We start from the raw sequence: 23,817 nt of genomic DNA, 5'->3' as shown, positions 1-23,817 counted from the left end.
GCTCCGCTGGTTCCGCACGCTCCGCTGGTTCCGCACGCTCCGCTGGTTCCGCACGCTCCGCTGGTTCCGCACGCTCCGCTGGTTCCGCACGCTCCGCTGGTTCCGCACGCTCCGCTGGTTCCGCACGCTCCGCTGGTTCCGCACGCTCCGCACGCTACGCACGCTACGCACGCTACGCACGCTACGCACGCTACGCACGCTACGCACGCTACGCACGCTACGCACGCTACGCACGCTACGCGCACACCAGCCTGCGCGCACCATGAGGCCACGGTTCAGCAGCTGGAAGGAAGATGGCGCCTGGCGGACAGCAAAGGCTTTGATGCAAACATGAAGAAACTAGGAGTGGGAATATCTTTGTGAAATATGGGCGCAATGGCCAAACCAGATTGTATCATCACTTGTGATGGCAAAAACCTCACCATAAAAACTGAGAGCACTTTGAAAACAACACAGTTTTCTTGTACCCTGGGAGGGAGGTTTGAAGAAACCACAGCTGATGGCAGAAAAACTCAGACTGTCTGCCGCTTTACAGATGGTGCATTGGTTCCGCATCAGGAGTGGGATGGGAAGGAAAACACAATAACAAGAAAATTGAAAGATGCAATCAGTGGTGGATTGTGTCACGAACAATGTCACCTGTACTCGGATCTATGAAAAAGTAGAATAAAAATTCCGTCATCACTTTGGACAGGAATTAACTACAAGAATGAACAAGCCCTCAGTTCAATAAGCAAATCTCCATACTGCTTTTTTTTATTACTGTGTTCAATTATCTTTATCACAAACATTTTACATGCAGCTATTTCAAAGTGTTGGATTAATTAGTATCATCCATTTGGTTAATAAATATATGCGTTTGTGCTAAAAAAAAAAAAAAAAAAAAGGAAAAGAAAACAGACTATGTAGCCAGATTACCTGGTTTCAAATTCCAGCTCGGGCACTTGCTAGCTGTGTGACCTTAGGCAAGTTACTTAACTTGTCTGTGCCTTGGTTTCTTCATCTATGAAATGGGGATAATAATACTACTTAATGCATAAGGTTTTTATAAGGGCTACATTTATGTGTAGTAATGGTATTGTGAGTATCTTTCTTTAAAGTTCTTTATGTTTTTGAGAAGCACATTGAACTACTTGGAGAAAAATGTCTATGATATCAAGAAAGTTGGGGTACAAGGGTATAGACAAAATTGTCCATGAGTGGATAATAGTTAAAAATGAATTGTCAAAAAAACTACAAATATTAGCTGGGCATGGTGGTAGACTCCTGCAGGCAAGTCCCAGCTACTTGGGAGTCTGAGGTGAGAGGACCACTTGGGCCTAGGAGGTTGAGGCTGTACAGAGCCATGATGGCAATACTGTACTCCAGCCTGGGTAACAGAGCAAGACCCTGTCTCAAAAAAAAAAAAAGAATTGTGCGTATATAGAGGTTCATGTACTATACATACACAGGCACCCCTGTATAGTTTTGGAATTTTTTATAACAAAAAGTTTTTTAAATATTTTATGTAAAACATTTAAAATTATACCTGGAACATAGTAAATACCATATAATAGCTATGATTATTACAGCAAAATTCCATTTTTATATGGATCTGTATCCATATAAAATAGATCTGTATATGGATCTACTTTAATGCTATTTACATATAGCCCCTTTTTTATTTCTAGGACATAATTAAAAATAAGCAATAGAGATTTATTCTTTACATCTATAGTTGGCTTAGAAGAAAAGACAACTGAAGTCATACAAGGAACTGTTATCAAAGAAGATGGAAGGCTCATCCATCATTTCGATCACGTTGAGTTGAAGAATCTGAGTACAGTATAATAGAGAATAAGATGTAGTCAGGTAATAAAAATTAATAATAATGTTTCACATGTATTGAGGAGATATTATGTGTGAGGTACAGTCACAAGTGGTTTCACATTTGTTACCTCATTTAATCCTCTTATCCACCCAACCTATGAAGTAGGCATCATAATAATTAGCTCCTTTTTTTTTTTTTTTTTTTTTTTTTGAGACAGAGTCTTGCTCTGTCGCCCAGGCTGGAGTGCAGTGACGTGATCTCGGCGCACTGCAACTTTCACCACCTCCCCGGTTCAAGCAATTCTCCTGCCTCAGCCTCCCGAGTAGGTGGGATTACAGGCGCCTGCCACCACACCCAGCTAATTTTTGTATTTTTAATAGAGATGGGGTTTCACCATCTTGGCCAGGCTGGTCTTGAACTCCTGATCTTGTGATCCACCTGTCTCGGCATCCCAGAGTGCTGGGATTTCAGGCGTGAGAAAACATTGGCCAAGAGAGGCTAGGTAACTAAAACCTGCTACATAAGACTGACACTAATGCTATATCTTTCTTTCCCAAACATCACTGGCTCAGGAACTGAGAGGTAACAAATCTTTACCAGGCAGACAAAAAAATAACATGCCCATCATCCCTCAACCAGCTAGTTACTGTAGGAGCCAACACATCCAAGCCAACAGTCTGACTCCAGAGCCCTGACCCTCAACCACATCACTATAGAAGACCTGGGTTCAAGTCCTGACTCCACTAAGGTTTTTAATCTTGTGCAAATTGCCCAACTTTTAGGTCCTCCTCAGTCCTTTCACTTGCTTTGTTCTTCCTGGGTGTTTTGCCTGAAGCTATAGATGGTGCCCTTTCAAAGGCCTCAGCATCTCTGGGTTCCAGCAACAACCACAACGAGTCAGGAAAAATATCTGCAAACTCAGGATCACCAAATAACTGTCGTTAGGTACTGCCAGGGATTGCTTGTCAACACATGGCTAAAGCAGTTGCTGTCGACCCTACCTGCACACTAGAATCACCAAGGGAGCTTTTAAAAATCACCAATGCCCAATCCTACTCCCAAACCAATTAAATCAGAATCTCTGGGGATGGAGTCTGGGCACTAGAATTTTTTTTTTTAAGTTACCCAGGTGATTCTATTGAATCCAGTGTTGACAGCTGCTGAGCTAAAAGATGAGAAAACCCATAGATAGGCACGGAGATTTAATAGAAGCCAAAAACCTAAATATTCAAGTAAATCTTTCAAAATGATGCTTCCCCATATTACTATACTCTATATCTGCTTATTTTTAAAATCCTAATTCCAAAATAAGTATACTATTCACAAATTTACAAGGTATGCATACATGTTTATGCACATATACACAAACGCAAATACACATATGGTAAGTATGCTTGTGTAAGTGCATTATTTTTATACCACTACAGCCATGTATGCTATAGATCTGGTTTGGGGATAAAATTAGCATCAAAATATCAGTAGTATTTCCATTCTACCACCATACACACACACACACACACACACACACACACAGGCACGCGAACCACTTCCTGCTAGTTCTCTCTAAGGCTGGGATCTCACCTTTGCATCTTTCTAAAATTGAGGAACACAGGAAGTCATTTCAGCTGCTGACAAATGAGAATAACTTGACTCTAGGTATAGTCATATACTTTAATCAAGAAAGTAAATGCCTTAAATTTCTGCTGGTTTCCTATTGTCATTAAAATTACAACATCTTAATTTTTATAGCAACCACTGTTGGATTTTTATATAGATGTGTATTTAATAATTTTTCCTGTGTCACACAAAGAATGTAATGTGGACAACTGAAAGGGAAAAAGGCAATGGTATTCAGAGGTTTAAAATAAATTAAACATTCCTTACAGGTTTTTCTGGATGACTTCCCTCCATAAATTATATCTTTTGCACTATGCCATTTGTTTCCCCCAACTATTTCTATATGATGTAATAATTATATGCTCCATTGAACTCAAAAGCGTTCGTGAAAGGTTAGGTGAACAGAACAAATATAAGAAAATGTAAAGAAAACGCTGCAGTTTGGTCTTTGTTGGTACATAAAAAAAAATTTTAAGTGAACAGAAATTTCATGGAAAAGACAGAAGACACCATCATTCTGTTCAGGTTACATTTTACACAAAGCTCAACGTAAGAAGACATTTAAGCCACTTAAACATGGTGTCTCCTTATTACTCATGTCTCCTTTTCCTTGCATAAGCAATGAAGAAGCACACAATGATATTAGGAAAATGTTTAAATATCATTCTTGTAGCACATAAGAACAAATGGATAATTTACACTATAAAAATTATAAAAATAAACAGGATTTAAGCTGGGCATGGTGGTGTGCACCTGTAAGTCCCAGCTGTGCAGGAGGCTGAGGCAGGAGGATTGCTTGAACCCAGTAGTTCAAGGCTGCAGTGAGTTATGATCACATCTGTGAATAGCCACTGTACTCCAGCCTGGGCAACATAGAAAGACCCTGTCTCTAAAAAAAAATGAAATACAATAAACAGGATTGGATTATCTGTCCTCATGGACCTATGAGCAATTCAAATCTCAACACATCCTTTACAACATGTCCAGTTTGTCTTAGTATCTTAGATGTTTAAATCTGAAAAAGCTAATAAAGCTTACTAGTGCAAAAGCCAGTAGGTGTCAAGAAAACCGCAACAACCTATGTACAGATTCAGCTTTCAGATAGCTCTTCCACCTCCTCCATTACTAAGGTAAGGAATGGATGCTGCTGTGTACCTCCCTGCACTCTGCACATACTGTGCTTTAGGAACCACTTTTCGAGGTTGCCCTTGGTATTCTTTTTACTACATCAAAACTTGGCATTTAAAAGGAGGGGCAGATGAGAAAGTAGGAAAAGAAAATATACTATGATTTGCCCTGGACCTTAGCTCCCCTATGAATAGCCCAGTATACTCCAAAAGCATTTATGCTGAATTTCTAAATACATTCCTAATAGCATAAGAACTAAAATTATCTCATTGCCAAACAAAAGGCTTCTGCATTGAAATGTGACAGCTCGCTGCTCAGGCAGCTTGTTGCCAGAAGGATACACACAATTTCCAGCAGAAAATTGGTTTCAGGATTTCACCCAATAGTCCAGACATAAAATAAACTTCCCTAGCTCTTTGCAACAGGGCAAGGCCATTGGGATTCACCCCTGCTCCATTCAACAGAGAGCCCTGAATTGCCTTCCAATGTAAGAACTCAAACTAACTAAACCAGATCATGTCTCAAATGCTATAGACCAGCATTGCATTCTGAGGCATTTCTATTTCTTCAGTGATTTTATTCACAGAATTGCTCATGACTTCAGACAGTATTGCTTAATTAAGCCCCAGTAGAACTGAATTTAAGCTTTCACCTGAGAAAATATATTCCACCATTACTCAAGAATGCAGTTTGCCACTACTGGACATGACATGAATCGTTTAGCTCTACTAAATAGAAGTTTCCCAAAAGTTCCAAGCCATTTTTTGCCTTCATAAAAGCACAACACATGTCCTTGATAGTTAGCATGTGAATATGAATAGAGAAATTCATGATTTGGTGGCATTTTCAAAAATGGACTTTCAAAATTATTTTCGTTTTTTAAAATTGCACTACCAGATGCAAATTTAGTGATCATTAAGCCTACTCTTCTCATTTTACTGATTAGAAAGGAGACCCGGAAACACCAACTGATTGGTTCAAATCAGGCAGCCATCTAGGGTAGAACCAAGACCAAAATCCAGCTTTCCTGCTTCCTTATGTCTCTTTTCAAAGGAACAGAAAAAGGACATGAAAAACAGAAGGTCTAGAGAATGCTGATTCTCTCATGAAAGACACGGCCTCCCAGGCGACTGGCTCCTATAAGCCTGGCAAAAGCTGCCAGGGGAACAGTCACTTGTCCATCTGAACGGAAGGAGGCAACTTAAAAGATGAAAGAATCATGAAAGACCCCTGCTTCAGCCCCAGCCCCCCATAAAACTGTTAAGTTTTTTAAGTTTATAGGCATATTTGGCTTTAAAGAAAATCTGAAACATAAAATCAAAATTTATAGATCAGATATGTCTGGAAGCATGGTTTATGTTACAAAAAAATGGAATTTTTGCTTTACTAAACTCTTCACTACAGTTTTCTCTGAAATAATGACTTCCCTTATGATTAATAAATATCCCATTCAGGTGCAATATCAGGGCTATTTCTATGGCATTAAGCAAGGTACACCTCTGCACTGTTGACTCCACTAAATTTAGCTTACTTTCTTATTGTAATTGGGAAGAAAACTCATAGTGTGCGATGCCCACAGACAATGGTCTGCTGGTGCCAGGTCATGCCCACTCACAAGAACCTATTGTGGGCCTGTCTTCCCAACTCTGCGTTCAGTGGTTAAGGGGTCTGATAGTTGGTCCTTGGTGGATGAACACAGTAAGGAATGGAGAAGGCATGAGACTGTGAAGCAGGTTCACTGTGTACCAGTTGCCAACTTGTCTGAGTCTAGTGACAAAACACATTCATATGCAACAAGTTCCAGGAAGCAGATGTATTACTTACAGATAGGCAGCAAGGAACAAAAGAAGCATGAGATCCATGGTGAGCCAGTTCCCCAAGGCTCAAGAAAGCTGCCCAGGCAGGATGGAATCTTGACTGCATGTGCCCCACTTGCAGCACAGCTGAGGACCCTGAAAGGCAGCCACCCTGGGTTGTATACCTCAGGGGCATGTAATTCACTGGGCTAAAGAACATCTTGCTCCCAGGGGAGAAAGGAACAAAGCCCAGAGCTGTCCCATGAAGTTCCTGCCTAACTCAAGTGTTACATCCGCTAGGAAGGACACAAACAAGGCCTAGACTGTTTCAGGCAGCTCCTCCCTATCTCAGCTACTGCTTTCCCAGCACATTCTATAGTTATATATATAGAACTACAGAAACTACAAAAAGCGGGGAGAACTGAGTCAGTTCAAGGCCACCTAAAAAACTGTTCTTCAAAAGCAAGCTTGTTTAGGTTCCATAAGTTGCTTAGAACAAAAAATAAAGGATCATACAGAAATAAATGGTCCAGGGCCCTGGTGGGATTCCATGTAGCATGGAGTCTGGGCCTTAGCAGCTTAACTCCCTGCAAAAAAAAAAAAAAAGAAAAGAAAAGGGAAGTATACCCTACTGGGGAATGGAAGTTTAGGGAAGCCATTCCAAAGGCCTCAAGTTCTGAGCCAGCCACAGAGACCATGGCCCAGGCGATGTGCCAGCATCAACAGGGCAATGACAGTGACACAGAGCAGCCAGGACTACGCTGGGCAGGGGATGCCTGGACTTCATGTCCGCAGGTGTACCCATAAAAGAGGAGTGACTGGGGCCATCTCACAGCTACCACCTGGAATCTTAAAAGCCCATGGAACTATGAGAGAGGACAATTGGTGGGAACAAGTAGGAAAAAAGACACATCTGCACCTCTAAGCTAGTGTCATCAGGAGACATCTGGTAAGTGGAGCATAAGAGATGGGAAAACACTAAATGAAAGCTACTGCTTTGGCCTAATTGGCCCAGACCTGTCCTCCTAACAATCAAATTTCATTTAGCCTGAATTATTTAGTCTCAAAGCCTTAATGACAGAACAAAGACCTCAATCGAGAAACAGGCACATCCTCCACCCACCAGGTAGGGGTCAGTAGTCACTAAGACTATTTGTGTGTGGGAGTAATCACCGGACTCACAGGATGTTAATGACAATATTTAATGAGGTGCACTATTTCGCTCTAGCAGAGACTAGAAAGTATTTATAATTAGCAAAGTTCTAATGGATTTTATACTGCAATTGGTGCTTATGTGGGGAATAGCATATTTAGGGTCCATTTAGCATCATTATATTCCTTATGGCCTCTTTTGTGATCTTTACCCACCTAACCCAGGAGTAGGGTGATACGAACCTATTGAACTGTTTGTTATCTCTTGCTAAACATAATTGGCCTTGCATTAAAGACACAGCATGCGAGTTACCTAACATCCAAGTCTATGGCCAAACCATCCCATTATTGTCTTAATGCAACTGTGGCTTCCCAAAATTCAGACAATGCACACAAACAAGAATATGTTAAAATCATATCTGCCATTCAAACTGACTTTCCAATTTGACCTGAGGATTATGATGGACATGTACATGTGTAGTAAATAGTCAGTTTCATTCGGGTAACCAAATATTTCTTTTCTTATAGGCCAATTCCTGAGTATAAATAAAAACTTCAATTGTGACTAAGATTTGCTTATCTTTTCATTGTTGATGTATTTTGTTCCACTTGTATCATTGAGGTTAATGAAAACATTTGGGATAGGAAACATTTTTAAATCTTGTGCAGTTTATTGGTCCAGTGCCTTTTAAAAAGTATTATCTAATACATTTTGTATCGGGTTAATGATGAAATATTTTGGCATAAAGAACAAAAGGAATTTTTCCTAGGGCTCTTCTCATTTGCAAAATGAACTAAAAAATGAAACCCAATATTCTTCTTATCCCACAATCCTATTATGGGCTCAACAGGCCAATAAAAAGTATCCAGCTGGGTACATGGATTGGGGGTCCAACCTTTATTTATTCAGTTTGAATCTTTCCAAATAATCGCCTCAGTTCAATAATTTTCAACTCTTCTTTCATTTTGTCCCAGATAGATCCGGCCTAAATGACTGTTTTAGAAGAAAGTGGATATTCCACCAGTCAATCAAGAAATTTCCACAGAAGATAAAAGGCAAGCAGATTGAATATGGGAATTTACCCAATTCCAAGAGAATTTGTTGTGTCCTGCAATCATTTGGTTTTACATCTGTGTCCCATCTAGGAGCAGTCACCCAGTCATTTAACCAAATACCAAATCCTCAAACTGTCTGCAAATACACTGCGGTTCATTTGGGTAGATTTCTTTTTAAAGAAAGTCTATATATTATTATTAAAATAATAGCACATGTTTATTAGTAGACAATTTAGAAAGTATATTCAAACCAAAAAAGAAAAGAAAATGAAATTATCCATATTTTCCTCCTACTTCTAAAATATGTTTTGTGACTCTTTTGTTCCATCATGTTCCCATCCTCACTCCCTCTGTATAGGTGGGTGTATGTGTGTGTGATGTTTATGGGTTGTGTGGGGTGTGTGTGTGTGTGTGTGTGTGTGGTATTGGGGGGCTGTCGAGGGGTGTGGGAGTGTCATGTCAAAACCCTATTAACCCTATTAAGGATTCAAGAGGCCAAAGAAGAGACCCAGAGCCAGCAAACAAGACATGGGGTTTTACTGGGGGCTTACACACAGAGGGGAGAGTCCAGTGGCACATGCTGGACAGGAGAACCGCAATTGCTTGCAAATAGCATGCAGGTTATACAGCATTTTCACTTAACATCCTCCCGCTAACGACCTCCGCCCAGCAATCTTCATTTAACCCAAAACTCAGGGCCTCGAACCCCTGCATGGTGTGTAGGGGGTGTGTGGTGCACGTGTGTACACTCTAGAGATCCGAGTGTTGGAATTCATTGCCCACATTACTTGCTTTGCCACATGCACCTATGTAACTCCACCACTGTAAGATGATACCTGGTCTCAGGAAGTTTTGAGCTCAGAATCCTAAGTGTTGAGCTTAGGATCTTTGTTGCTCCTCATGCACCAAAACTATTACTAAATTGCTTGCCTGGATTCTGGCCTCGCCTTACTCCACGTACTTTTAGTCGACATTTTGTTTTGTTTCCACCTGTGAGACCTGCTGGGCTTGTCTTATCCGAGGACACCTGGCCGTGCTGGGCCCTTTTGGTACCAGTCTCTTCCTCAGTTCCACCCTCTGCTCTGATCTCCAATCTCCAGTCCCCCTCTGCTTCCTGCCTACACTGTCTCGCACTCTACCTGGACGTCTTTTTCTCTTCCTGGATCTCCTGACATTGCTGTTTCCTTTGACAGAGGCTCCTAGGCGTGCCTACCTAATCTCCAGATCCCAGCCTTGCTGGTCTATCACATCCCTCTACTAAAGAAACCCATTCTGACTTGTGGTGTATGTAGATAGACCTTTAAGGACTCTGTTTACTCAGCAATTGAAGCCTAAGGAGATTTCTTACCACTTTCTTTTTTGGATCAGAATGATCTTTTTTGTAGAACAGTATTTTAAAGCAGCTACCTGCAATTTCAAGAATGGTAAACTTTAGCAATTGTAAAACAAGTATAACTTCCAGTCTTGGAAAGCAAACCACAGATCCACATAGCTTATAATGTCCACCCAAAATAAGAAGGACTGCTGCATATTTTATAAGTTCAGGGAGTTGCGATATCCTCCTATGCCACTGAATGTTGTAAACAACATATTGGACTTAGAAATAACTTTTCAATTTCCCGTAAGACTCTCTACCTCATCCTGGCTCTGCCCCTTCTGGTCCTACATTCTTACCTTGAATCCATGCCCCAACTTCTTTCCCAACTCTAGCACTGACAGTTACCATAATAGGAGAAGTTTGCAATTTTTTTAGGAAAATAAATAAATACATTAATGTAACCATCATTACTTGGAAGTTTTAATTGTTTTATGCTGGTTGGATATTACTACTTTTAACTCACAATATCCAGTTGTTGTGAAATACCTAATAAGTTCATAATTTCAGCTCTCAAGAGTTCTGATTTATTCCCTGATACATAACTCATCCACTCTGCTATCTTGTTCAGAGCACCAAAGCAGGAATTAGGCAACAGAGAACAAGACAGGAAACCTCTCGTTGAAACACAAAAAGCAAAGGTCCAGGTAGGCAGACAGGATTAGCTCCCACCCCTCTCCTCCCTTCTCCTGTTTAAGGAATTACTCCAGCAAGTCTCTTCCCTCTCTTACATCAAGTTTTCTGTTCCTAATGTATCATTTCCATCAATCTGCAACTTGAGACATCAAATAATGATTTTAGCTTCCCTTCTCCCTCAAACCACTCTCCACTTTCAAAACAAACACCCAGCAACCAACACACATACACACACACAGACACACACACACACACTTCCAGAGGACAAAATATAAAACAAGTTGGGAAACTGCATTGGAGAAAAGAAGTAAAAATTATAATTAAGACACCCACACACCACTTCCTACTGCCACCCCAGGGACAGAATGGGTGCCTGAGAGAATCTCCCCAGAAGTGTGAGAGTGATTTTGAGTGGAGGGAATTGCTGACCACTTCTCTGGCAGACCCAGCAGGATGCCTGATATGGCATGGACAAATGGTCAGCAGAGAGAAGGAGGAGGGAAATTAGGCAAGATAAGGCAAGCATCACCTCTGGTTTCATCAGCAGCCAAGTGTGGTGGAGTGGGGATTTCTAGTTTTTTCATGAACTTAAGAGTAGACATTTGAAGATACCTAGAGAGAAGATCCAGCTTGCTAACTAGCCTCAAAAGAGGCCAGCCAGAAGAATGAAGGTGTATTAGTCCGTTTTCACGCTGCTGATAAAGACATACCCAAGACTGGGCAATTTACAAAAGAAAGAGGTTTAACGGACTTACAGTTCCACATGGCTGGGGAAGCCTCACAATCATGGCTGAAGGCAAGGAGGAGTGAGTCACATCTTACATGGATGGCAGCAGGCAAAGAGAAAGAGCCTGTGTAGGCGAACTCCTCTTTTTAAAACCATCAGATCTCGAGACTTATTCATTATCACAAGAACAGCACAGGAAAGACTTGCCCCCATGATTCAATTACTTTCCACCGGGTCCCTCCCACAACATGTGGGAATTCAAGATGAGATTTGAGTGGAGACACACCCCAACCATATCAGAAGGGAACCACACTCTTGAAAATTGGAGAGCAGGGGAGGGGAAGCAGTGGTGCCTCCACAGGATCCCCGGCAGTACTCTGTAAAGAGCACCAGCCCAGACGCCAAAGATCATCCCATGTGACACACAAGAGAGCCAACACTGGAAGTCATTCATGCCTAGAGGCTCAACCATGGACATCAGTAGCTGGACTGCATTAGCATTGCAGTGGGAAACAAAAAATAAGGGAGTGAACCAACTTTTATGTTGCCAAACTGTACCCGGGCACATAAACGAACTCCCCGTCTGCCTTACACTGCCAGGGGATGGACCCTGAAGCTCAATGGGATAGCATCAGGACCATGAGTGGGGAAGAGAAGCCTCAGAGAGGGAGCTGTGAACTGTGATGTGAAGCAGATAGTAACCTGTCAATTTGACTGATGATTTACACAACAGAAAGTTTTTAAATGTAGTTGACTGAAATACATGGTCATGACAAGATTGTTTTCTGCTGCCCGGTGAAAATAGTGGCTTTAAAAAGAATTAAATTCTGTTAAATAAATATGTATTTTTCCCATCTCACTTGTAATCACTTAACTGACTTCTGATGGCATATACGCCTAAAAGTCAGAAGGAAGAGAGCTGACCTATTGTGAAGAGGACTGAGACATTGAATAATGAATTGAATGAGATCACAGTGATGAGGTCAGGCAGAGGATATTAGCCTGATGTTAAGACTAGTTTTCTAGGTCCAAAGTGAATCCAAAAACAGGTTTTTTTCTACCCAGGGAAGTGTACCTTCACACAGGAACACAGACTTACAGAACATGATATTAATGAAAAGGACAAGCAGAGTTTAACGCCTCCTCCCAACTTCTCAAATCCAGTGGGAAAGAAAAGGTGTACTTCTAGCCACAGAGAGGAGATCATTTCTTCTCAACATTCCAAGCAGGGTGTGGCCCACGCTGATGACTGAGGAGTCATGTTGGGGAAAGGGTCCAGCTCAGTGGCCAGAGGGCCTCGAGAAACTGGCTTCTTTATCATCAGTCCAGCTCAGGGAAGTCCTTGCATCAGAAAAACCTAGGAGATGCAATGCAGTAGCATGGGTCAAATATTTGTCCCACTGTCTAATGCTCCTCAGAAAGACACCAGGAGGCCCCTCTTCAAATAAGGCAGCTGATTTTAGTCTTACTTATCGGGAATGTCCAGGCAAACGGCAAGTAGCCTAGACACACTGAGAAGCCAGCCTCCAAGCATAGCGGGGTGGTCAGGAAGACAGGAGCTGAAGTTTTTCAAGGACATGGGGTGGGTGGGGAGAAAGGAATGAACAAGCATTTTTAAATGCACAATTAAAAGCCAATTAGACCATTTTGCTTCAAAAATCAAAGTAGGGCCAGGCCTGGTGGCTCACGCCTGTAATCCCAGCACTTTGGGATGCCGGGGCAGGCAGATCACTTGAGGTCAGGAGTTCAAGACCAGCCTGACTCACATGGCAAAACCCCGTCTCTACTAAAAAATACAAAAATTAGCGAGGTGTGGTGGTGTATACTTGTAATCCTAGCTACTTGGGTGGCTGAGGCAGGAGAACTGCTTGAACCTGGGAGGCAGAGGTTGCAGTGAGCCAAGATCGTGCCACTGCACTCAAGCCTGGGCAACAGAGTAAGACTCCGTCTCAAAAAAAAACAAAAAACAAAGTGCATTTTTAGGCAACTTGCACCAGCCAACTTTATATCTAAGGTCTGTAGGCTTCTGTTGCAAATGTATAGAGGATAGAAAAACCAAAGACAGAAAAATCTCAATTCTAAGTGGAATTTGCTTGGACAGGCCTACCGTGAAGGAAGGCCAATCCACGGAGGACTGTCTAAGAGATCCCTCACCGAGCCTCCTTCACTGCCAATTTCTTAATACGTCTTTACTGCATACTACAAAACTCTATCATAGTTTCAGAGTGCCACTGAGGAAATGGAACTATTAGTGCCCATACATGTTTATATACAGAAATGAAATATTTTTAAATTTCTTCTAATTTAATTATAAAAATATTTCTGCTACTAACAGAACCCAGTGTACATTTAACCAAGCATGAGGTCTGAGCAAAGAAAAATAAGCTGTATAGATAGTGGCAAGTCAGACGAATATCTGCATAAATAATCTTAATATTTTTATTATTTGTATGGCTCCCCAATTACAATTACAAAAGAGTTGAGAGATAAGAAATCATTGAATTCTGCTTTAAAATAGCCCGGAATCTTAATCTCCACTGTAACCTGCCAAAATATTTAAGAAGATATTTAACTACACTCCCACTTGGCTTCATTTAATTTTTTATAAATGTGTTTACCATCATGATTATAACTTTGAAAATATTACCTTATAAATATTTTATCAACAAGAAGTTGTAGCACTCCCCCACCCACTGACTTTGAGAGAAAACAAAACTGTCTTTCTTGATTTGAGCGGAAGAAAATTTTCCATATATATCCACAAGTTTTGACAAATTTTGTCGTGAGTCATTCTGAATGGAAGCTTCTAAATTCCAGTGTGAGAGGCTTGCGAAGGACATCAGTTATTGAGCTTTTAGGATTGAAACTCTGCCATTATTTTGTGATACCAATCTTGGTAATATAGAGATAATTCCGCTAATGTACTTGGAAGAGCTACAGTGAGATTGGATTCAAAGGATGTTTGTTAGAAATTAGATGTGTTTTCCTCCTATAGTTAATAGCTTTAAAAAGTAGTGATACTATCCTACTTCCTGACACACATGTAAAAGCATCAATAAATGTCTTCTTTTATCTCAGTTTGCCTTTTAGCAGAAAATTACTTGAACTTCCAATGGTGTTAACTTATAGAAAAATGAGAAAGGGGCATTTTGACTTTCTTTAAAAGATAGTACCGGCCTCTGCCCTAGACCAAATCCTTTGAGCCTGATTTCAAAGACTAAGTAAATGATACATGAGCACACTGATAGCCTTATGGCTGCAAATCATTCTCTACCTCTAGAATCTAAAAAAAAAAAAGAAGAGAGAAGATAATGGTTCAGAAGAAAAGCACAAGAATTTGGGGGAAGGGGAAGAGTGGCAATAAAAACGTATGCCTGTTGAAGTGTTTTTTTAAACCACTTCCTGAAATAACTGGCAAAATAAAGCCTCTAAATGTTTAAGCCAAATTAAATTGCTTACAAATGATCAGTAAAACATGGTTGCCATGGTTTCAGGTGCCCACAATGTGATGTATGGGCTAAATACTGCCTTGCAGCAAAAATGCTTGTGTATTAAGCATGAGCCACAAAAAAAAAAAACCTAATTATCGTGTTCTTAGGTGTTCAAAATCTTTCAAAAATAAAATAATGATTAATTATAATTTTTTAAGTGTCAGCTGATCTTACCTGTTAGTGTGACTGCCATCAGCCGTTCCTGCTCCAAGTCCTGAGGCTTATCTTTGCACTAAAACCCAAGCCCTCCCCAGATGTCTAGCAGAAAACTGAATGGCCTCTGATCATGATAAAGTCACAGACAGCCTCTGACCCTACAGGTATCCTAAATGCTCAATAAGAAAACCTTGATTTTCTAGGAAGTTGTTTAAAGCCATTTTCCCAAAAGAATCTGAAACTTCATCGTGGGTTCCGGTTTTGTTTTTGTTTTTGTTTAATTTCACCAAAGAAGACCCTTATTTTCTATTCCTTTACCCCTTATTTCCTCCATCACACTCCAATATGGAATTTTGTGGACTTAAAAATCAGTCCCTTGATCAGTGAATATTTATTGAGTAGTACTATTAGGCCAGATGTTATTTAGACATTAAGGTTACAAAGATAAATAAGATATAGCTTCTTTCCTCATAGAAGACATTGGTTAGTGAGTCTAATTTTTTAGACCAGTAATTTCTAATATATTGTGGTAAAGCAGTGGTAGAAATATGGGCAGCATGTTATTCACAGAAGAAAGAGCACAGAGGAGAGGCACAAACTTTAGCCTGGGAAATCCAAGAGAGCCAGGAATCTTCCTAGAGTTTACCCTTGACTTGTATGTCAGCCCATAGTAGGAATTAGCCAAGTGTAAGGGGAAACTGAAGAGAATTCCAGTTGGAGGAAGAGCAGAGTCCCAACTCAGTATGTTCAAGGAATTATAATACCGTATGTCCCAATGTGGCATAATATGTCAGGTAAGAGGTGGCACAAGATGAAGTTGGAGAGATGGACAAAAATGAGGTCCTAGATTCTCATGATATGATTTTTATCCTAGACTCTTGTAGGATCCTAAATCCTATTGGTTCTGTTTCTCTGGAGAACCAGCCATGTTTAGGAATACAAGGTTAATGTGGAGTCATTGAAGGTTTTGGGTAGGAGAGTCATGTGGTCTGATTTGTCTTTCAGATAGATGACTTCGAAGGGCAAATTTGAAAGGGACAAGAGTGAAAACAAGGAAATCACCTAGGAGACTACGTGTGACTATTATTTTTATGTCAATTCGGCTGGGACACAGGATGCCCAGATATTTGGTCAAATATTATTCTGGGTGTTTCTGTGAAGGTGTTTTTGGATGAGACTGACATTGAAATTGGTGAATTTGAGTAAAGCAAATTGTCCACCATAATGTGGGTGAGCCTCATCCAAGCAGTGGAAGGCCTGAGTAGAAAAAGAAACCAACCCGCCCCTGAGGAAGGAAGAGGTCTCCAGCTGACTGCCTTCAGACTCAGATTCATCTGCAGCATTGGTTCTTCCTGCCTGACATCCTTCCAGTGGGCAGCTGTGCTCTCCCAGGGTCTCCTGCACCACTGACCTGACCTGCAGATTTTGGACTTACCAGTCACTATAAGACCATAAGTCAACTCTTTATAATTAATCAACTCATTGATTAATTGACTTTCTATTGGTTCTGTTTCTTGAAGAACCCTGAGTATTACACTGTGGGTCCCAAGACATAGATGATGAGGGCTCAAACTGGAGTAGTGATAATAAAGGTGGGGCTTAACATAATTTAACAAGAAAAATCAGCAATACTAGTGACTAAAGTGTGGGGAGGTGGGAGGAGGTGCTATGTACCCAAGTACTTTGCTAAGTGACAGTCTTTGACTCCTGTGCTCTAGGACAGGTTTATGAAGCTGAAGAAACTCAGACTTTACATCATTGCAAAATATGGTGCCTCTATGGTGCCTCTTTGACTCTAGCACAGGAGTCAAAGACCATCACTTAGCTAAGTGCCTGGGTGCATAGCTGTACCATCAGCTAAGGCAGAGACCCTAGAGGAGGCAAAGTCCCAAGCAGGGTAATACAAGTCATGAGTTTGAGACATGTTGAGTTTGAGGTGCCCTGGGCAACAGAGTTGAATATATGAGTCCAGAGTTCAGAGAAGAGGATGGCTGGAAATGCAGATTTGGAGTTTATCCTTTATCATTTAGAACTGTGCACATGATACTTAATACAAACACTCAGAAAAAGGATGAAGGAAGAGAAAAGCAATGAGCCAGAGGCAGAATTTTGGGAACCACTCAAGTTTAATCAGTGGGCAAAGAAAGTAGAAATGAAAGTAGGGCAAACAAAGTAGACCCCAGACAGCTTATCACAAAAGTTTAAGAACCGTGAAGAGTCAGATTGTACTCTACTTGCTGAAGACACAAGACAACTGGGTTGGAGACAAAGGGTTTTATTACTGACAACAGTAGCAGTAGCCTGAACGTCAGCATTTTCTTGCACAAGTTTCCCAAACACAAATTCCCACAGGGTGGTGCTTCATCACATCTCTTCCTTCCCCTTTAAAGAAATGGTTAAAGAAAGGAAAATGCTTGGTAGATTTGTCAGAAGTCATTACAGATAGTGGAGCTAAAAAAATTGGCCAAAGGGAATAAGCCCACTATAAGGTGACCAGAATTACTTCCCGTTATGGGCCAGAGGCATGACAATCACCAGGCTAAATGGATTTACTGTGTTTTTCAATCATACACACAGACTACCACTGGACCTACATCATTGAGAATAAGCCAAGATCAAACCGTTACGGGAAGACACCCTAGATTTAGCTACAGCAACACCAAGGAATGGTGAGAAATCCTAACAAGGGAAACAAATTACCATGGTTTTCCAACCCACAGGACCCCCAAGCCACAAGTTCAGCAATATGTTCTCAGCACAGAGAAACAAAAGCAAACAAACATAGAATCAAATCTCTGCATTGAGGAAAACTAGTCATAAAGCTCTAAGCTCAGTGGCGCAAATCACTGTCGCATTGAGACCCGCCGTAACCTCCTAGGTGAGTAGCTCTCTGGGAAAGTACTTACAAACTTGTCTGGGAATTTCAAGCATGTTTTAACCCCATCAGTTCCTTTAATTACTTGAGCATATGTGTTTTATGGCTCAGTGAGGGAGTTATAATCTCTGGACACAGGTTTATGAATTTGAAGAAACTCAAAAGACCTTACTTAATTGCAAAATATGGTGCCTCCATGGAGATCTAAACAGCCATTTTTAAAAGAGCACTTTTTTAAAAAACTGAAAGAGAAAGAATCAATTGCGGGTCATAAAAAATGTATATGTCCTATAATTACACATGTGTGTATTTTTTCTTATATGAATTATATACTTTGTGTGACATCTACATGTCTTATTAAATGATATAGTCATTAAGACAACAAAATCACTCAAGTACCATTTATATCATATTTTCAATAGCCACATAAGAGATAAAAATGGTACAGTAATGTCTGGAAAGTAAAAACGTGTGGTATATAAAGAGATCATCATCCGTAGCTTCATAGCTCCTTTGAAAAAACTTAACCAGACACACAAATCAACGTTAACAGTAGTTTCTATCACCCAGTACTTCAAATCTGATATTTTTAAACTCATACAAGTCTTTCATGATCCTTTTATCCCCATACTTCATAATGGAGTTTGTCTCTCAAAACTCAGATCAGATTCTACTTGCCCTAATGTCACACCCCATTCACCACTCCCACCCTCATAGAGCTTGTCACTCTCTCCAGGATTGATTGTAAGTCTGTCTATTATTGTTCTTACAATACTGCATGGTAATTTATTCACTCAAGCATTTGCCTCCCCAGTAGACTTTCCAGCAGGCTGGGACTCTGTCTTGTACATCTTTGAAGGGAATGGCAGAGCAAGTGCAGAATCTTTTCCAAACCTAATAAGGCCAGTAAAGAAATTCCAGTGAAAAAGAGCGCTGCCGCCTCCAAGTAAATTTTTAATGAATTGCTTCCTCCAACAGTCATAGCTCCCTCTGGTCCTGCCTCCTTTGAAATCTGTTTTTTATTGTTGTTGTTATTTGTTTGGGATTGAATATCGCCTAAAACAAACAAGTACTAGATGCTATAACTATATCCCAGGAGAAACAGATTAGAAATTCAGCAATATAATCGGCCACTTCAAAAATCTCACTCAGTGACACAGTCAGCTGAGAGTTCTGGGCCCAGAACTAGTAGCCAGTCTGGATCCCCAGAATTAGGTAGGGATGACCCCTTGTGTTTGTTTTAATGCAATTTTGGAGACTTTGAAAAAATACTGCAAAACCTAACAATCCACAAAATCACAGCTTGGAGGCTTCTGATAATCTAGAAGCAAAGACAGAAAGATCTTAGAAGTCATTTCTGTATTTGTTAATCAAGAAAATACAGAAATCAAGAAAATACAGAAGGTATTTGTTAATCAAGTTAATACAGAAAGAATTTATTAAGTTCTTACTATGTACCTAGCGATGTTCCTGGAGATTTTGTTTCTGTTATCAAGAGTAAAAGTCACAGTGCTTGTAAGTAACTGAGACTTAAAATGTGGAACAAAACCTCACATATAAAACTACAAAGTAACAGTAATAGGCAGTACATAATGAATGCTAAAATTGAATAGATTAGCATACTGTTTAGGATGACCACATGTCACAGTTAATCCAGAATTCTTCTGGTTTATGCCTTTGTTCCCGTTTGGATGATAAATTACATATAGTCCGGTGTCATTTCAAAGAAAGGATTTTCCCTCCTTAGAGTAAAGGCATGTATTGTTAATTCTTTACTAGGATAGAAGGAGATTAGCCATCATTTTCTGCCCTTGGAAATGACACCCAGTAATCATATATTAGAGGAATTTTTGATTTTTTTTGTTTTGTTTTGCTTTTCTGCTATTGTACTGTTAGATTTCAGTTATCAATGGCGAGTTATTTTGGTTTTGTGAATATAACCCAATCTTTTGAAGTAATTGGTAGCATCCTTAGTCAATATTTACATTTCTCACACTTATAAAAAGACAAAAATCTATTTTTGAGCCAAAGTGGAGAGAAGGAACAAGAGAATTTTACTATTTTTTTCTTTTCTGTAAGGTTTTAATTTTTCCATGTGAATGTGCTATCTTTTGTATAATTTGAATATATGATTTTTAATTGTGACTTCATCTTTATAATAAAAATAATATTTAAAAAGCAAAGGCAGAATGAGGAATATAATTCATGCAAATGTTGACTCCCTGTTGACATCTCTCTTACATTAAAAAACAAACAAACAGACAAACAAAATACATAAAATTAGCCGAGTGTGGTGGTGGGCACCTGTAATCCCAGCTACTCTGGAGGCTGAGGCAGGAGAATCGCTTGAAACCGGGAGGCAGATCTTGCAGTGAGCCAAGATCGCACTATTGCACTCCAGCCTGGGCAACAAGAGTGAAACTCCATCTCAAAAAAAAAAAAAAGAAAAAAGAAAGAAAAAAGTCTGTAAGAATGTCTGAAAAGCCTAACACACTTTGGCACAGGTTTTCAGAGTCCCTGACAAGCCTGTGTTCATAGCATGCCCAGTGCAACGTGTGCTGCTACAGAGGAATTGTTTTTATAGACTGTGTTTGTTTTGTTTTACATTCACTTTAAAAACCTAAGAAAAGCTGGGGGAAGGATTAAAGGTTCATAATAAATTTTACAAGCCTGGACAGTGAAGAAAAACCCCAGAGTGTTATGAGGTGTTAAATAAATTGAATTGACTACACTTTCTGCCCCATTGTCATGATGGCCTTTACACATCTCACAATGTGGAGACTATTAGGTGTTAGCCTGGCTTAGAAAGATAAATTTTCAACTTCCAGACAGAAATGTTGATTTAGTGTATACTGTGTGAGCCACAGCATTCTTGTTCTAATCAATTCTAGCTTTAATATTTGCAAAAATGCATATGAGTAAAAAGAAAGACAGAAAAATGATGGTTAAACTTATTCAAAATGCAAATATTTTCATTTTCTCCCTCATCATTGAAGTTTTCCTGCAGGTATAGTCATAAAAGGACCCCAAGGCTAAAATAGAATTGGTACAGCTATTTTAAACTATTAGCAAGAAGCCAGTCTTCTGGGACATTTTAGGTGCAGGCTCAAAATTGATGCACAATTTTAGTGCAAACCCATTTATCTATTCTGCTATATAAATTGGTTTGCCACAGGGGCTTTTCCTCTGTCCATTATGTAATCTTCTTATCGCTTTATCATATTATGCATTATGGAGAGGTCTACAGTAATAACTGAACAACAATTATTTTTCATGCGTGGGATCATTTTGATTCCATCCAAGCCAGTTTGTTAAAGACAAAATACCCTGACATTCTCATGGGATGTATCCTGAGACCTTTGAAAATCTGCAAATCTGTGAATACCACTGTAGAATAAAGTTTCCTTCTGACAAAAAACAAGAACAGAAAAGTTTAAGGAACTCAAAACTTCTACTGGTTTGGACCTGTTTGGCCTCCGTTTCGATCACCAACATGTTTCTAGCCAATTTTTTTAGTATAAAAAATTAGTTTTTTAACTGATTCTTTGGAGTTACCTTGTTCATTAAAAAAAAAATAGAAATCGGCCGGTGGCTCACGCCTGTAATCCCAGCATTTTGGGAGGCCGAGGCGGGCGGATCACGAGGTCAGGAGATCGAGACCATCCTGGCTAACATGGTGAAACCCCATCTCTACTAAAAATACAAAAAAAAAATTAGCCAGGAGTGGTGGCGGGCGCCTGTAGTCCCAGCTACTCAGGAGGTTGAGGCAGGAGAATGGAGTGAACCCGGGAGGCAGAGCTTGCAGTGAGCCAAAATCACGCCACGGCACTCCAGCGGCAGAGCAAGACTCTGTCTCAAAAAAAAAAAAAAAAAAAAAAAATACAAATCAATAAAGCAATCAAGTAAATACAAAATTGATTATTGCAGAAGGCCAATAAAATAGGCAAATTTTTGTTAGTTTGACTAAAGAAAATACAAATAATGTTAAGGTAGAATCAAGAAAGACAATATAATGATATCAACCTAAAACAATCAAAAAGGTCAAAATTTAGTTTAAAGAGAGTTTGTTCAAAGGCAAAGTTTGAGGAGGGCCTACCAAGAAATACAGATTCCAAAGAATGGAAGTCAGCGTTCCTAAGTGTAGAAGTTTGGGGTCATTTATATACAAAAAGTTTAAGAAAACAGAACAGTATTTCAATATCTTTTTACATAAAGCTTAATGCATAATTGCAACAATCTGATGAGTCAAGGTGGTCTAGGTATGAGACAGTGAAGGATTCAGTTAACCTATAACAAAGATCAGTGATTGAAAAGAGAGAAGATCTGGTCTCTGGCTGTCCCTAGTCACTCACAGAACAAGAACAACGAGGAAGAGAGTTCATCTATAAACTAAGAGGCAGAAGTTGTAAACATGCTACATGACTCAAGGGCTTAATTTCTCTCTTGGAATAATAAATTTACAGGGTCCTGAAATCTTATTTTCTTTTACAATGATGTATGTAAAGAATGTTATTTTCAATTTTAAGACAATGTGGTATAACTTTATACAAGTAAACTTGAAAATCTAGATAAAATAGAAAATATAGAAAAATTAAAATGAACAAAATTGACTTAAAAGACTAATTATTAAACCAAATTCATCTATAAATATAGAAATAGTAAAAAGTTGTGGGGAAAAAAAAAACAGTGTGCCATAGTAAAGGTACTAGTCCAAGATAGTTTTGCAAGAAAGTATTATGAAATCCTCAAGGAGCAAATAACTTCTATGTCATATGAACCAAGTAGCGTTTTTTCAAATAATACAAGAATGGTCAGCATGAGGAAATCTACTGATGCTAATGGCTTTATTAAAAGATTACAGGGGGCTGGGCACAGTGGCTCATGCCTGTAATCTGAGCACTTTGTGAGGCTGATGCAGGCAGATCACTTGAGGTCAGGAGTTCCAGACCAGCCTGGCCAACATGGTGAAACCCCATCTCTACTAAAAATACACACATCTGTCAGGTGTGGTGGCTCATGCTTGTAATCCCAGCTACTTGGGAGGCTGAGGCAGGAGAATCACTTGAACCCAGAGAAAGTATTTAATAAATGTACCATTAATTTTGAATTTTAAAAAATCTTATTAATAGAAGAATAGAAGAAAATTACTTAAATTTGATAAATTGCTTCTACCAGCAACCCTCAGGAAACTTCATACTTAATGATGAACGCTAACATTCTCATTAAAGTTAGGAATAACTTTAATGCTATCATTAATACTCTTTTACATTGTTTCTGTTTAACCTGTCCAAGCTAAATGACTTGTTATGAGTCTTTGTTTTCAGCACTTAGTCATTTACACAGATACACAGTCTACATCATGAGGATCACAAGTAGAAAAATTAGAAAGATCAAACAAAAACCAGGTGCTGTGGCTCACGCCTGTAATCCCAGCACTTTGAGAGGCCGAAGCAGGTGGATCACCTGAGGTCGGGAGTTCGAGACCAGCCTGACCAACGTGGAGAAACCCCATGTCTACTAAAAATACAAAATTAGCCAGGCGTTGTGGCGCATGCCTGTAATCCCAGCTACTCAGGAGGCTGAGGGGAGAACTGCTTGAACCCGGGAGGCGACGGCTGCAGTGAGCTGAGATCACGCTACTGCACTCCAGCCTGGGCAACAAGAGTGAAACTCCATCTCAAAAAAAAAAGTTCAAACAACAAATGGATTTTTTAAAGAGATATTCAAAATGTAATATCCAAATCTTTTAAGGATTTTTGTTGTTGTTTTTATTATTATTATTATTATTATACTTTAAGTTCTAGGGTACATGTGCACAATGTGCAGGTTTGTTACATATGTATATATGTGCCATGTTGGTTTGCTGCACCCATCAACTCGTCATTTACATTAGGTATTTCTCCTAATGCTATCTCTCCCCCAGCCCCTCACCCCCCGACAGGCCCCGTGTGTGATGTTCTCCGACCTGTGTCCACGTGTTCTTGTTGTTCAACTCCCA

General features: G+C 39.8%; 1 pseudogene; it reads left to right on the top strand.

Annotated features, from left to right (window-relative positions):
- The first annotated feature begins 231 nt into the window (after positions 1-231).
- On the top strand, positions 232-1,041 carry LOC100983663 (fatty acid-binding protein 5-like; annotated as a pseudogene).
- Positions 1,042-23,817: the final 22,776 nt, after the last annotated feature.

The sequence above is a fragment of the Pan paniscus genome, chromosome 13, assembly GCF_029289425.2.
Source record: "Pan paniscus chromosome 13, NHGRI_mPanPan1-v2.0_pri, whole genome shotgun sequence".
NCBI lineage: Eukaryota > Metazoa > Chordata > Mammalia > Primates > Hominidae > Pan > Pan paniscus.
Note: the sequence above shows the minus strand (reverse complement) of the source record. Positions and strands in the feature narration are given on the sequence as shown.